The sequence below is a fragment of the Ranitomeya variabilis genome, chromosome 5 (genome assembly GCF_051348905.1).
Source record: "Ranitomeya variabilis isolate aRanVar5 chromosome 5, aRanVar5.hap1, whole genome shotgun sequence".
In the NCBI taxonomy this organism is placed as follows: Eukaryota; Metazoa; Chordata; class Amphibia; order Anura; family Dendrobatidae; genus Ranitomeya; species Ranitomeya variabilis.
In genome coordinates, this window is record NC_135236.1 from 7,170,198 (window position 1) to 7,184,459 (window position 14,262).

Below are 14,262 nucleotides of genomic sequence, written 5' to 3' on the forward strand. Positions count from 1 at the left end.
GCATTACCAATGACCCTTCGGAGGTAGTAGGCCTTGAATGTAGCAATGACTCCTTGGTCCATAGGCTGTATTAGGGCAGTGGTATTAGGTGGAAGGTAAACCACCTTGACATTATGGTTAAAGTCATCCAGACGAGCAGGGTGTCCAGGGGCATTGTCCAGAATTAGCAACACCTTAAAGGGGATATCCTTGGAGGTACAATACCACTCCACGCCTGGCACAAAATGGTTGGTGAACCAGTCATCAAACACTGCAAGTGTCACCCATGCCTTCCTATTAGTCTTCCAGATGACTGGTTGTTGACTCTTTGAAATGCCCTTGAGTGCCCTTGGATTCTCAGCCCGATACACCAGCATGGGCTTCAGTTTGTAGTCGCCAGCAGCATTGCCCCCAAGAAGCAAAGTCAGTCTCTCCTTGCCGACTTTATGACCTGGTGCTGACTTCTCCTCCTTGGCGATGTACGTACGGTTAGGCAAACGTTTCCAAAACAAGCCTGTCTCATCCACGTTGAACACTTGTTGAGCACAGTAACCACCCTCCTCAATTATCTCAGCCAATGCTTTAGGAAACTCAGTTGCTGCTTTCTCATCAGCACTAGCAGCTTCACCTTGCACTTTAATGTTATGGAAATTGGCACGATCCTTAAACCTCATAAACCAACCCCTACTCGCCACAAATTCTTCACTTTCACTTCCTTCCCCCTTATCTGTTTTCAACGCCTCAAACAGTCGCCTAGCCTTCTCCTGAATAACCATAAGGCTCACAGGGATACGGCGTTGATTTTGGTCTTCCAACCAAAGCACCAGTAATCTTTCCATCTCAATAATAAGCCCACTCCGCTGCTTTGTTATCACTGTCGCTTTCATAGGAGCAGATCCTTTCACATGTTCAAGGATACGATCTTTATCCTTGATAATCGTAGCGACAGTCGAACGACTAAGTCCTAATGACCTGCCAATTTCTGTTGGTGTTTCCCCCTTATCAGATCACCTTAGGATATCCACTTTCACCTCCATGGTGATGGCCTTCCTCTTCTTTGATGCACAGCTGGTGTCAGATGAATCTACCTTGCGTTTGGGAGCCATAATGAAGCGTGTTATGACGTGCAGGTGGCTCAGTTTCCTCTGTAACCGGGTACAGTGTACAGTACTGGACACTGTAGTTCCGCCCCTGCACGTAGTTCGACTTACGACGCAAAACGTCGTAAGTCGGAATGAGGCGTCGTATAAAGCGTCGTAAACACGAAACGACGTAACCCGAGACCGTCGTAAACCGAGGACTAACTGTACAAACACAGTGTTCCATTCCCTCCCTTCTCCGTTTTTGTAGACTTTATTCACCAACAAGCGAGAATTAGGCTAGGTTCACATTGCGTTAATGGGTTAGCGCTAACGGACTGCGTTGCACGGTGAAATTGTCGCAATTAACGCCGTGCAACGGGTCCGTTAGCGCACCCATTGACAGCAATGCGATTTGTCTCTGTAGCGCATCGCTAGCGCATGCCATTTTCGGCACACGCTAGCGATGTGCCGTTCTTTTGTGACAGACCTCGGACGCTGCTTGCAGCGTCCGAAGTGCTTCCGAGGTCCGGTCCTCGCTAGCGCAGATCGGGGATCTGCGCTAGCGGGAACGATGAACGCGAACCCTAAAGAAACATTGCGCTAGCGCTATCCGCCTAACGGATTGCCTTGACGCAATGTGAACCTAGCCTTAGAAATGATCCCAGCTTTGACTTTGCAATATATGCCACAATGTCACCACCTGCAAATCCACGCAGAACATCTGTGGCAGTACACAAGACTTATGTTTCTTCTCCAGGTTCTAATTACAGGTCTGCTGGATGCTCCAATCAGAGACAAAGATGCAGGACCCTGACAAGCAGTGCCCACTCCATCAGAAGCCTCATCTCATACAGGGGGGCATTCGTGCACATTTAATCGAAGTACATTTATCAAAGTACTGGCAGTTACAACATGGATGAATCTAACACGCATCTGTATTCTCTTCATACAGGTACAGCTTTCCACCTCTGATTGCTGTCTCATCTCCTGCAATATATTCTAATAGTATATAACTCCAGCTACTGCACACAATTCCTGCATGAGTCCCGCAAATGTTATTCATCTTAGCTGTATAGATAATGGTATTTTGATTATTACAACTAAGGGTACTGTCACACTCTGCAACTTTCCAACGATCACGACCAGCGATACGACCTGGCCGTGATCGTTGGAAAGTCGTAGTGTGGTCGCTGGAGAGCTGTCACACAGACAGCTCTCCAGCGACCAACGATGCCGAGGGCCCCGGGTAACCAGGGTAAACATCGGGTTACTAAGCGCAGGGCCGCGCTTAGTAACCCGATGTTTACCCTGGTTACCATCGTAAAAGTAAAAAAAAAAAAAAAAAACGTACATACTCACATTCCGGTGTCCGTCAGGTCCCTTGCCGTCTGCTTCCCGCTCTGACTGAGTGCCGCCGTAAAGTGAAAGATCACAGCGGTGACTTCACCGCTGTGCTCTGCTTACTTTCCGGCCGGCAGTCAGTCAGAGCGGGAAGCAGACGGCAAGGGACCCTGACGGACACCGGAATGTGAGTATGTACGGTTTTGGGTTTTTTTACTTTTACGATGGTAACCAGGGTAAACATCGGGTTACTAAGCGCGGCCCTGCGCTTAGTAACCCGATGTTTACCCTGGTTACAAGCGAACGCATCGTTGGATCGGTGTCACACACACCGATCCAACGATGACAGCGGGAGATAGCGGGAAAGAAAGTTCCAAACGATCTGCTACGACGTACGATTCTCAGCAGGATCCCTGATCGCTGCTGCGTGTCAGACACAGCGATATCGTATGGATATCGCTGGAACGTCACGGATCGTACCGTCGTAGCGACAAAAGTGCCACTGTGAGACAGTACCCTTACTCTGTTTGTGCTCTTATGCTCTGAGGTGAACTAACTTCTCAAAGTGGATTATGATCCATGTAGGCCTGGACATTTGTTTATCTGTTCATTTCATTTGTTGTGTCCTGCTGTCTCAACTTAGTCTGATTGATTGCTAATGAGAGAGGAAAACAAAAGTAAGATCTAAGAGGTAGTGTCCTATATATTGAGACATAGCTTGGGGAAGCATTCATGCAGCGGGGCATTCGTGCACATTTAATTGAAATACATTTCATCAAAGTACTGGCAGTTACAACATGGAAGTTAGACAAAGCAGGAGAAAGGTAAGACAAATCTTTTCCCTATTCATTTGGAACAGAACAATTACCATATGCATTTTTATAATCTATATCCTGGCTGCTGCATTCACTCACCGCCCTTGCATTAACTTTACACTCCATATCGGCCCCTCTGTCCTCTCCTCTCCTATGTATAGCACTCACGCTCTGTTCACATTACTTAACAGCGCAGATCCATTCAGTCCTACAATCCAACACGAGACGCTCTCACAAATCACTTAACCATCTGCTCACTCTTTTTATCCTCCTAGTCGCAGGAGCCATCTCTCCCAACCCCGGCCCCCCATGTTATAGCCAGTCAAACCTCCCAACTGCTACACCCAGAAACCCCTCTAACCTTATTAATATTCCTTGCTTGCCTTCTGTCTCTTTCAATTGTACCTTTTGGAATTCTCGCTCAGTGTGTAATAAACTCCCTTTCATCCATTACTTCTTCCTTTCTAATTCTTTTAACCTTCTAGCTCTTACTGAAACCTGTATCCAGCAGTCAGACACCATCGCTGCTGCTCTTTCATATGGTGGACTACACTTTCCCCATACCCCAAGATCGGACAACAGAGTAGGTGGAGGCGTTCGTCTGCTCCTATCAACCAAATGTACAACCCAAGTTATCCCCAAGTACCCTCACTTGTCTTACCTTCTTTTGAGGTCCATGTGGTCAGACTCTACATCCCCTTCTCCATGCGAGTGGCGGTGGTGTATCGTCCTCTCTGCCCCTCTCATCAGTTCCTGGATCACTTTGCCACCTGGCTTCCACACTTTCTCTCCTGTGACATCCCCACCCTCATGGGTGATTTCAACAACCCCATTGCTTTTCCCCTCTCCCCATCTGCTTCTCACCTTTTATCTCTAACCTCTTTCGGCCTCTCGCAGCATATTAACTCCAACTTGTAACATCTCTGCCGGCATCACTGCATGGCCTCCCATCCCTCATACACCATCTTACTCACTGCTCCAGGTCATTTTGTGGTTTCTGTCTGCTGCCGACTACATGTTCTGTGCCTCTTGCTTACTGCTTGCTTACTGCTTGCTCTCTGCATGCTTCCAGGCTGTGTGCACTGTGCATAGGGGGCAGCGCCAGAACTCTATGGTTCTTAAGGAATCAGGGTGCACCTGTCTGTGTCCCTGACCAAATACCAAAAGGCCTCTAGTATTTAGGGCAGCTCCACCCTGTGGAACTTGCCTGTGCAATGTGTTAACTCAGTGTCTTGCTACTGAGCTGCCAAGTCTTGCTCTGTGTTCCTCTTTCTCTGGAGGTTCTGCTCCTAGCTTTGCTTGGTGATTGTCTGCCCTCCAGGAGGCTCTATATCCTAGCCTCAAGTGTCTTTGTTCTAGCCTTGCTTTGTACTTGTCTTTCCGTCCTTCAGGAGGCAGAATATCCTGGTTCCTGTGCCTTTGTTCCTGTACCTTGTCTCGTACCTTTACCTTGTCTGAACTCTGTCCTACCTTTGTCTCCTTGTCTGTGGCTTCTTTCCCTGCTGTGTCTTTCCTTGTGTCCTCTGTTTGCCTGTGCTCCTTTTGCAGCTCTGCCTGTGCTCCGTACTCCTGCGGTTCTGCTTCGTTATGGTTCTGCTGCTGCAAAACCTCTTGCTGCTCTACAGTTCTTTTCCGCAGCCTTGTGGTTTTCCTCCTGTGTGAACAGGTCTCTACCTGTTTCTCCATTCACCATTCCTTCCTATCAGTACCTGCACTCGCTGTATGAACAGCTCTCTAGCTTATCCATACACCAATCCTGTCCCGTGTCTCAGCCGTGCCTGCCTGCCCTGTGTCTCAGCCGTGCCTGCCTGCCCTGTGTCTCAGCCGTGCCTGCCTGCCCTGTGTCTCAGCCGTGCCTGCCTGCTCTGTGTCTCAGCCGTGCCTGCATGTCTATACTCATTTGAGTTTCAGCCGTGCTCATCTGCCAGTCGTGCCTGTCGCCCGCACCCGTCCTAGTGTTCCTGTTTCCTAAGTGGGTTCAGCAACCAGTCAGACACCGCCCTGGAGTGGCAGTTGCCTGCCGCACAAGCCTGACCTCACCATCAGAGGCTCCAGTGAAAACCTAGGCAGGCTGTCTTAGTCACTGTCACGATAATGTATAAAATGGGGCACCGGGTAGGCGGAGCACCATAAAGCCAGAGTTTGAGAAAGTGGACGCGATCGTGTCCTGGCCCACCTTCAGGACCAAGAAACAGGTGATGTCCTTCCTGGGCACTGCAGGCTACTATAGGTGCTTCGTACAGCACTATAGGAGCTTGGCAAAACTCTTGACGGACCTCACAGGAAGAAGCTACCCCACATCAACTGTACTCGATGGCTGTGAGGGGGCCTTCCAGGCGTTGAAAACAGCACTGTGCAACGCCCCTGTGTTGAAAGCAGTCGACAGCCGCCGACCGTTCTTGCAGACCGACGCTAGCGAGTTTGGCCTCAGTGCTGTGCTCAGCCAGGTTGACTCTGAGGACCAAGAGCATCCCGTGTTGTACCTGAGCCGGAAACTTCTGCCGAGGGAAGTTGCCTACTCCACCATCGAGAATGAGTGCTTGGCCCTGCAGCTCTTGCAGCCTTGTACAGTCGCACCTTCACTGTGGTGACCACAACCCTCTGCGATGGCTAAATGCCATGTGTGGAACCAACGGAAGGTTGCTACGCTGGAGCCTTGCCCTTCAGCAGTTTGACTTCACCATCGAACACAAAATGAGCAGGGAGCATGGCAATGCAGATGGGTTTTCCCTCCGGGGTGAACCTGCTGAGGTGCGCATGGAGCAGCACCGAGAGGTCCTACCTCCGTAGCCGCAGACCAAAAGGGGGAGGTGTCATGATAATGTATAAAATGGAATAGGATTTTTCATTTTCCCTGTTATCACGCACGCTGTGGGCTCTGACCCCCCTTCTCTCTTTGATTCTGCTACTGTGTGTGTGAATTCTAAACCTCTCATTCCCTCCCACCACAAGAATGCTTACAACCTCTGTAGCTGCAATACACAATTCTTCCATCTAGTACCAGCTGAAACTGGTCTAGTCTCTCTCAAAAGACATGAGGTTCTTTGTGATATTATAGTAAGATATTGGGCCACCGATTTGGGCTAGAAAAATAAGGAATACATATTGCAAATTCCCATCGGTAGATCCGTCAATCACTAAGTGCTAGCAGCTAAACACACTGAGTGCAAAGTGCGGATTTCTCGTGGACCAACTAGTCCGAGTGCTGTATCATTAGAAAGCAATTTTTAATCTAAGATGAATGATGGGTGTGCTGTGATTCTGCCATGTTCTGAAGCCAAGATATAAGAATTCTAAGTATTGCTGGTACAATCTGTAACTTTGAGGAGAGGGGAGGGTGAAGGCAAACCAGCCCCTTTAGTGATGTCACAAGCCTGCTGGTATAAGTTACTGCACTCAACCAAGCCTTCATTCTTGCCTGGGATTTCACCACAGAAAGCCTCCTGATGCACTGGGATATTTGGCTCTGCCTTCCAGCATGGTTAGCTGAAATGATCTAAGCAAATGTGAGTTTTATCTTTTTTTAATCAATTTTTTTTTATAATTGCTGTACATACTTTAAATTCTCATATTGTAAAATCTTGATATACCTTTTATAAACACTGCCTAATCTTTTTATGGAGTAAAAGTTATAATATTTACTAGTTTCGTTCCCTTGCTCTAAACGTACCCTAAGTCTTCTGAAGTTAATTACGCTACTAATTTGGGTTGGATTGAACCCCTCTGTGAGAAATCTGAGCTGGTGGCAGCGAAGTGTGTTCTGGGCTAGGTGGGTACCGCTGGCAGCGACTGAACAAGGTTTTATAAGCTATTGTCTGGCTGTGGCCTGAGCATTTATAATTCCCTTGCTGCAGCGTGCCTGCTAGCCAGTCTACAGTGAAGCGGCCCGTCCGGTGACATCCCAGGTGTAGTTCCATGAGGGTAAGGGGGGCGCCGGAGAGCTCCAAGTTCCGAAGTGGAACTGGAAAGCGGGATATATATAAATCTCTGCAGTTCGTGATATTGTAGTAGCAGTGGGATAACTAAAATAAGCCCCTGCGGTAAATTGATAGGTCAAAAACCTCGCTTGTGTTTTCATCACATTGTAGCAATGAAGGGATAACTAAGATATGCCCCCTGAACATGTGATAGCCGTGTGCTGGCCAAAGGTCACCCACGATCCGTGACATTGGTAGAATTCATGACAGTCACGCCCCATCCAGGGTAGTCCGATTTGTGGCACAGTGGGTCCACAACCCCCTTGCTCACGCCCACCAGTCAGGGCATGAGCGTGATACACCTCATAAAGACGGAAACTCCCTCGACTTGGTCTTCTCGCGTCTTTGCTCAGTGGGCGATTTCACAAACTCCCCTCTCCCGCTCTCGGACCACAACCTTTCATTCTCTGTCAAGAACTGCCATCCCGCTCAGGTCACCCCTACTTTCTACACTTATAGAAACATCCAGGCCATTAACACCCAGAAACTTGTGAAGAACTTGCAGTCCTCATTGGCCCCTATCTCCTCCATTTCATGTCCTGATTCTGCACTGAAGCATTACAATGAAACGCTGCAAAGTGCCCTGGATGAAATTGCACCCCCTATACATAGAACAACTCGGCACAGATGGCGACAATCGTGGTACACGCAGCAAACATGTTTCCTGCAGCGGTGCTCCAGGTGCGCCGAACGTCTGTGGAGAAAATCTAATCTAATTTCATCCATTATAAGTTTATGCTTAAAACATACAACTGCCCTTCACCTCTCCAAACCTATTTTAACACCCTCATCACCTCACTGTCCAATAACCCTAAATGTCTCTGACACTTTTCATTCCCTACTCAACCCAAGAGTGCAGGCCCCAACCACGGATCTCCATGCTGACGATCTGACCAATTACTTCAAAGAAAAAATTGACCACATCCGACAGGAAATGATCTCTCAGTCCCCTCATACCATCCACTGTCCTCCCTCCCCCACTGCATCTAGTTCACTCTCTGACTTTGAACCAGTCACAGAAGAAGTAAGCAGGCTCCTTGCATCTTCTCGCCGACCACTTGCACCAGTGACCCTATTCCCTCACATCTCCAGTCCCTTTCCCCTGCTGTCACCTCTCACCTAAAAAAAACCCCAACTTTTCTCTCTTCCAGCATCATTCCATTCTCATTTAAGGATGCCATCGTAATCCATTACTTAAAAAACCATCCCTCGACCAAAACTGTGCCGCTAATTATAGACCTGTCTCTAATCTTCCCTTCATCTCTAAACTTCTGGAACGCCTGGTCCACTACCGTCTTATCCGTGATTTCTCAGATAACTCTCTTCTCGACCCGCTTCAATCTGGTTTCCGCTCTTTACAGCCTACTGAAACCGCCCTCACGAAAGTCTCTAATGATCTACTAACAGCTAAATCTAATGGTCACTACTCCAAGCTAATTATCTTTGATCTCTCCGCAGCATTCGGCACTGTGAATCATCAGCGCCTCCTCACTATGCTCCGCTCCAGCCAGGATCCTATTCCTGACAAATCGTTATACCGATGCCTCTACCTCATTGCACTGGTTACCCATCCACTCCAGAATCCAGTACAAATCTATTACCCTCATCCACAAAGCACTCCATGGCTCAGCACCACCCTACATCTCCTCTCTGGTCTCAGTCTACCACCCTACCCCTGCTCTCCGTTCTGCTAATGACCTGAGGTTAACATCCTCAATAATCAGAATCTCCCACTCCCATCTCCAAGGCTTTTCATGTGCTGCGCCAATTATTTGGAATGCACTACCCAGGTTAATACAATCAATCCCCACAGTTTTAAGCGTGCCCTAAAAACGCATTTGTTCAGACTGGCCTACCACCTCAACGCATTAACCTAACTATCCCTGTATTGCCCATTCAAAAAACTTAAACCATAATCAGGTTCCTCGCATCATGTTCTCAACCAGTTTATGCATTTAATAGCCCTCTGTGTCTGTACTGTTACATACTAAATACCAAAGTAGGGGCCCCTTCTTTGGTATTTTGAATTGTTTATGTTGTTTTTGCAGCATTAGTGTGGGCAATGGATCTCAAAGCACGAAATCCATCCTGGCTGGCACATGTAGACGCAATTTTTAAGTGTGAGGCGGTTCCTAGTGGTGAAACAGAATAAGACAATCCTGGAAACTAAGGAGTCTCTAACATTTCTTTTGAAAAAGGAATGCAAATTTGGTGGAATAAAACCTCCTTGGAGAGTTATTTGTCTAAAAATATGATTCCAAGGGGTTTGAGGGTTAGAATTGTAGCCTCCTTCCCTGGATGACTCTTTCTTCCGTACAAGGTGGGAGGAGGCGTGTAATCTCTGCTCACGCTCACTTATTGAACTCCTTATCGGTATGAATAAGAAAAGCTTGGAAATGATGGAGGGTGAAATTGAGTCCCTATGAAAGAAACTTATGGACTCATTAAGCACTACAGATATGGAAGTGTTCAAAAAAGATCTGGATAAGCAATTTTTACTCTGGGAGAAGGAAATCCAAGAAGTAAAAACTAAAATATTCTTACAGGATGTAAAAGATTTTAAAACCAATTCTGTTTACAAATGGTACAAGTCCCAAGTGTCGACACGATCATCATCTTTCTCTTATCGTCAGTTGAAAATACTATGGAGAATCTTGACAATCAATACAGGGTGAGACGTAAGGGTACGAATTATGGTTGGAGAAACAACTCATCTAAACTTCCCTATACTGGCAAGTCTGGATCCCCTAAACTACAGGTAGTCAATCTATCATCAATTCCTCTAACTGATGCACAGATGGAGGTATTAAGTCTCGGGCTGTCCTTTTCTCCAACCTCACCATTTTACTTTTTTACAGAGGTGAAAGATCTTCACCTATTTGCAAGAAAGTTGGTTCTTTCTACATTGCATCAGAGAAAGGATGTGGAAGAGACACAATGGACTGCCGAAGAACAGGAGGCTATTAAGATTCTGAATGAGCTTTGTGATACCACTGCTAAGGTGGGTAAGTTTATGTTACCTAAACCAAAACGCTTTCCATCCCTGAATTTGTTCCCCGAAATTGAAGTATTTGTCAAAGTGGTGACAGAGGAACTTAAAAAATTACCACAGTGTATTAAACATGACAATTTAACAAGGGCGCAAAGACAGGCTGTATCTGATTTACGACGTTTGAAAGAGGTTGTAGTGAAACCAGCAGATAAAGGGGGCAACGTTGTTACATGGCCTATAGACATGTATGAGAAGAAGGTGTATTGGCAATTAAGAGACGAAAACAACTCTAAGAGGTTAAGTTTTAATCCTTCATGCACTTTCCAGGCTGAACTTACGGATATTTTGGATAAGGCCTTCTTGGACGGGCTGATATCAAAGGAACTGAGGGATGGCTTGATTCCTGTGACACCATGGACACCATGCTTGTATTTGTTGCCCAAAATTCATAAAAGTCTGACATGCTCACCTGGACGACCTATCGTCTCTGGAAATGGGGGACTCACAAAGAATATAAGATGTTGGACTTTTACCTTAAACCACTTGTTGAAACACCCCCATCCTATCTGAGAGATACAGGAGATATTCTATCCAAAATTATGAATATCTGTCTAGAACCTGACATGTGGTTGTTTACTTTGGATGGAGAGTCCCTCTATACCTCAATAAGACATGTTGATGGTTTGGAAGCAACTAATTTCTTTCTTGGAAAGATCATTTTGTTTGCTTCCTTATGTCTTTGTTGGAATTTGCCTCGTCCCATAACTTCTTCATCTTTGAGGAGGCACTCTACCTGCATCTCCAGGGTGCAGCCATGGGGGCGGCCTTTGTGCCTGTTCCTGGGGCTGTGGGAGAGGATTTTCATCTCTGATACTACCCCCTTGGCATACAATATGTTAATGTGGACACGTTACATAGATGATGTGTTTGCAATTTGGCAGGGCACTGAAAGTGATCTTTTGAAGTTTGTGGACCAACTCGGCACCAATGAATTTAATATTAAACTTACCTGTCATTACAGCCGCAGTAGCGTGGATTTCCTCGATGTACGGATTAGGAGGGGTGAGAATGGCTTCCTCCAAAGTGACCTGCACAGGAAGGATACTTTGGTTAATAGTTTAGTTCATGCTTCTTCAGCCCAAACATCTCAAGAACAACATCCCATATAGCCAATTTCTCAGGGCAAAACGTATCTGCTCCGAAGAAGACTCCTATCAGAGACAGGCTAATAATTTCCAATCTATTCAGGGACAGAGGATATTCTGGAAGGATGATTGAGAAGTGCATGAAGAGAACATCCTTTGTTGAAAGAAAAGATCTTTTGAAGGTCAAAGAAAAACCCTCTGCCACTCATCAGGTGAGACTGATTTCCACCTTTTCCAGTAACTCGAATGCCTTTAGAGAGACATTGGGCAAATATTGGCCACTTATCACACAAGATGCGGTTCTGGCTAAATGTATTACTCCAACACCATCAATTACGTACAGAAGGAATGAAAACTTACAGGACATTCTTACCCACAGTTATTATAAGGGTCCAGAACCAAAATGTACCTTCGGGGTGAGGTGGGGTTTCTTCCCTTGCAGAAATTGCGCCGCTTGTGCTAATTTGGAGCGATGTTTCAAATTTACATCCAGTGACGGCTCCAAAGAATTTCCCAGAACGCAGCACATTACATGCTCCACAGAGGGCGTGATTTATTATGCCACCCGCCCCTGTGGTTTGATATGTGTCGGCCTGACCTCACGACAACTTTGTGTGAGAGTCAGAGAACACGTTCGCGACATTAAAGGCGCCTTGGACCCATCAACAGATGATGAACTCGTGAAGCCTATTCCTAGGCACTTTAAAGAGACCCATGGGTGTAATAGTAATTTATTACGGGTACGTGGCATTGATCGTGTCCTGATGGACAAACGTTTAGGTGAAATGAACAAGAGACTTGCCCAACTAGAGGCTCAATGGATTATTCGCATCGACTGCATTCGTCCTAAGGGTCTCAACGAGGTCCTCAGTTTCGTCCCATTTCTGTGACTTTGTTGTGTTTTGTCTGTGGTTTTATTGTGTTAATTTTATTGTGATTCTCATTTTCTTTTTTTACCTTGTGCAGGTTTTGTAATATGATCTTTTATCCCTGGTCTGGCTCCATACGTGTATAGATGGACTTTGATATACAGGAAGGAGATTTGGACATGGATATTGACTCTTTTCCATTCAATATTTTATATAGATTTATTATTTTTTTATTTTTTACTCTTTATTTCTACTTCTATTTATTTTTATTTTTTATTTAGTTGTAGGGAGAAAAATATCCTTTTGATATCTGCATATATGTTTTTACACTATTGGGACACTTGTATGAGGGATTATTTAATAAGTATATATACTGCCCCTCTTAACTAATTGATATGCTAAATTTGACACTCGCTTACCAGCTTTTATCTTATTATCTGATTTTTATCGGCCCTGGTTCTATGATCACATTATTCTGGCACTATTTTAGGGATTTCTTATGTCCCTATTGACTGACTTTTACTCTACACTCTTCTTTGGGTCTCCCTCACTATTTATATATTTTTTTGTGTATCATTAAATATCTCTTTTTTTCTTTATACTTATTCACATCTCTTTCATTTTTCTGTTCACTATTTTCCTTAATACTTATTTTAGTCACTTTTTCTTCACTTTTGAATGATTTTCACACATCACCTAAGGTATGTGCAGTTACTTGTATCTCCTTATATTCCTTTAGTCTTATATTCTATGTGTTTTCCATCCATGTGCTTTTTTCGCCTACACTCTGCATACCTGCAGCTAGTTATGCGGTGTGCGCTTCATGTGACTGGGGTAGTTCCGTTGCCGTGGCGACGCATCCTTCAGGTGTCGCACTTCAGTCCTGCCTTACTGACGCGTCAGTGGTGGGCGGGAGGCCGTGACGCTGGACGCTGATACCTTGGCTTCCGGTCTCCGTGTCACCGGAAGCACCGCTACAGTCGCTGGAGCCATGTGCTGGATAGGGTATAGCATTAAGCGATCCTTTCCCTCCCTTGTCTACAGCAGCAGGTTGGTTTCAGTAACCTCTCCCTTATAATCTCTGCTATTTCAGCCCGCTCATATGTAGCCTTACATGTAATTAGGGGAGTCTTTTGGTTATTAGGTACTTACATCTGCATATTTCTACATACATTGTGGCACCTTATTGCATTGGTCCTCTATTTCGCACTCCATAGTGAGTTTAGTAATATTCTGTCTGGCACTGATCTTATATGGCAGTTTACATTTAAGCTGTATTAAAGGACTATGCACTTTATTGTATTATTCCCAATACTGCTGTAATATTGATAATGATAGAATTTATGCCACTTTTTGCACATATGTGCACTCTGCTAATTTACTATCTTATTTGACCAATTAGTTATCACATTGGACCATACAGTATCTATTGACTTTACTAGTTCTTACTTATAGGTGCAATATCCTTTATACCTCCTGCTCTGACGTGGCACTTGGATGTCATCTTTCATGTTTAGTTGTTTGTCTTTTTACATTTATGTATTTATTTGTGGTTTTAGTTATTGGCTAATAAAATTGTGATATTTTTATATTTATCATTGCTCTGTGTCCATTCTCTTTCGGTTCTGTTATATACTAAGGCTGATAACCGGTTCATGGAGCATTACATGAACGTCCGAACAACTAAAGCAATTGTTACCATCCACCTCTCGTGTCTCCCCTCTTTCCTCATAGTTTGTAAGCTTGCGAGCAGCAGGGCCCTCACTCCTCTTGGTATCTGGTGAGCAGGGCCCTCATTCCTCCTGTATCTGGTGATCGGGGAACTCACTCCTCTTGGTATCTGGTGAGCAGGGCCCTCACTCCTCCTGTATCTGGTGAGCTGGGCCCTCACTCCTCTTGGTATCTGGTGAACAGGGCCCTCATTCCTCTTGGTATCTGGTGAGCGGGGCCCTCATTCCTCTTGGTATCTGGTGAGCGGGGGCCTCACTCCTCTTGGTATCTGGTGAGCAGGGCCCTCATTCCTCTTGGTATCTGGTGAGCAGGGCCCTCACTCCTGTATCTG

General features: G+C 45.7%; 2 long non-coding RNA genes across 2 annotated transcripts; both read left to right on the plus strand.

Moving 5' to 3' along the window:
• Positions 1–1,660: 1,660 nt before the first annotated feature.
• On the plus strand, positions 1,661–10,181 carry LOC143774173 (uncharacterized). Its single transcript, XR_013215488.1, has 3 exons — positions 1,661–2,013; positions 9,828–9,952; positions 10,053–10,181. It is a non-coding gene; the product is annotated as an uncharacterized LOC143774173 (long non-coding RNA).
• On the plus strand, positions 10,180–13,761 carry LOC143774172 (uncharacterized). The gene is made up of 3 exons (XR_013215487.1): positions 10,180–10,195; positions 10,514–11,543; positions 12,298–13,761. It is a non-coding gene; the product is annotated as an uncharacterized LOC143774172 (long non-coding RNA).
• The last annotated feature ends 501 nt before the right edge of the window (positions 13,762–14,262 follow it).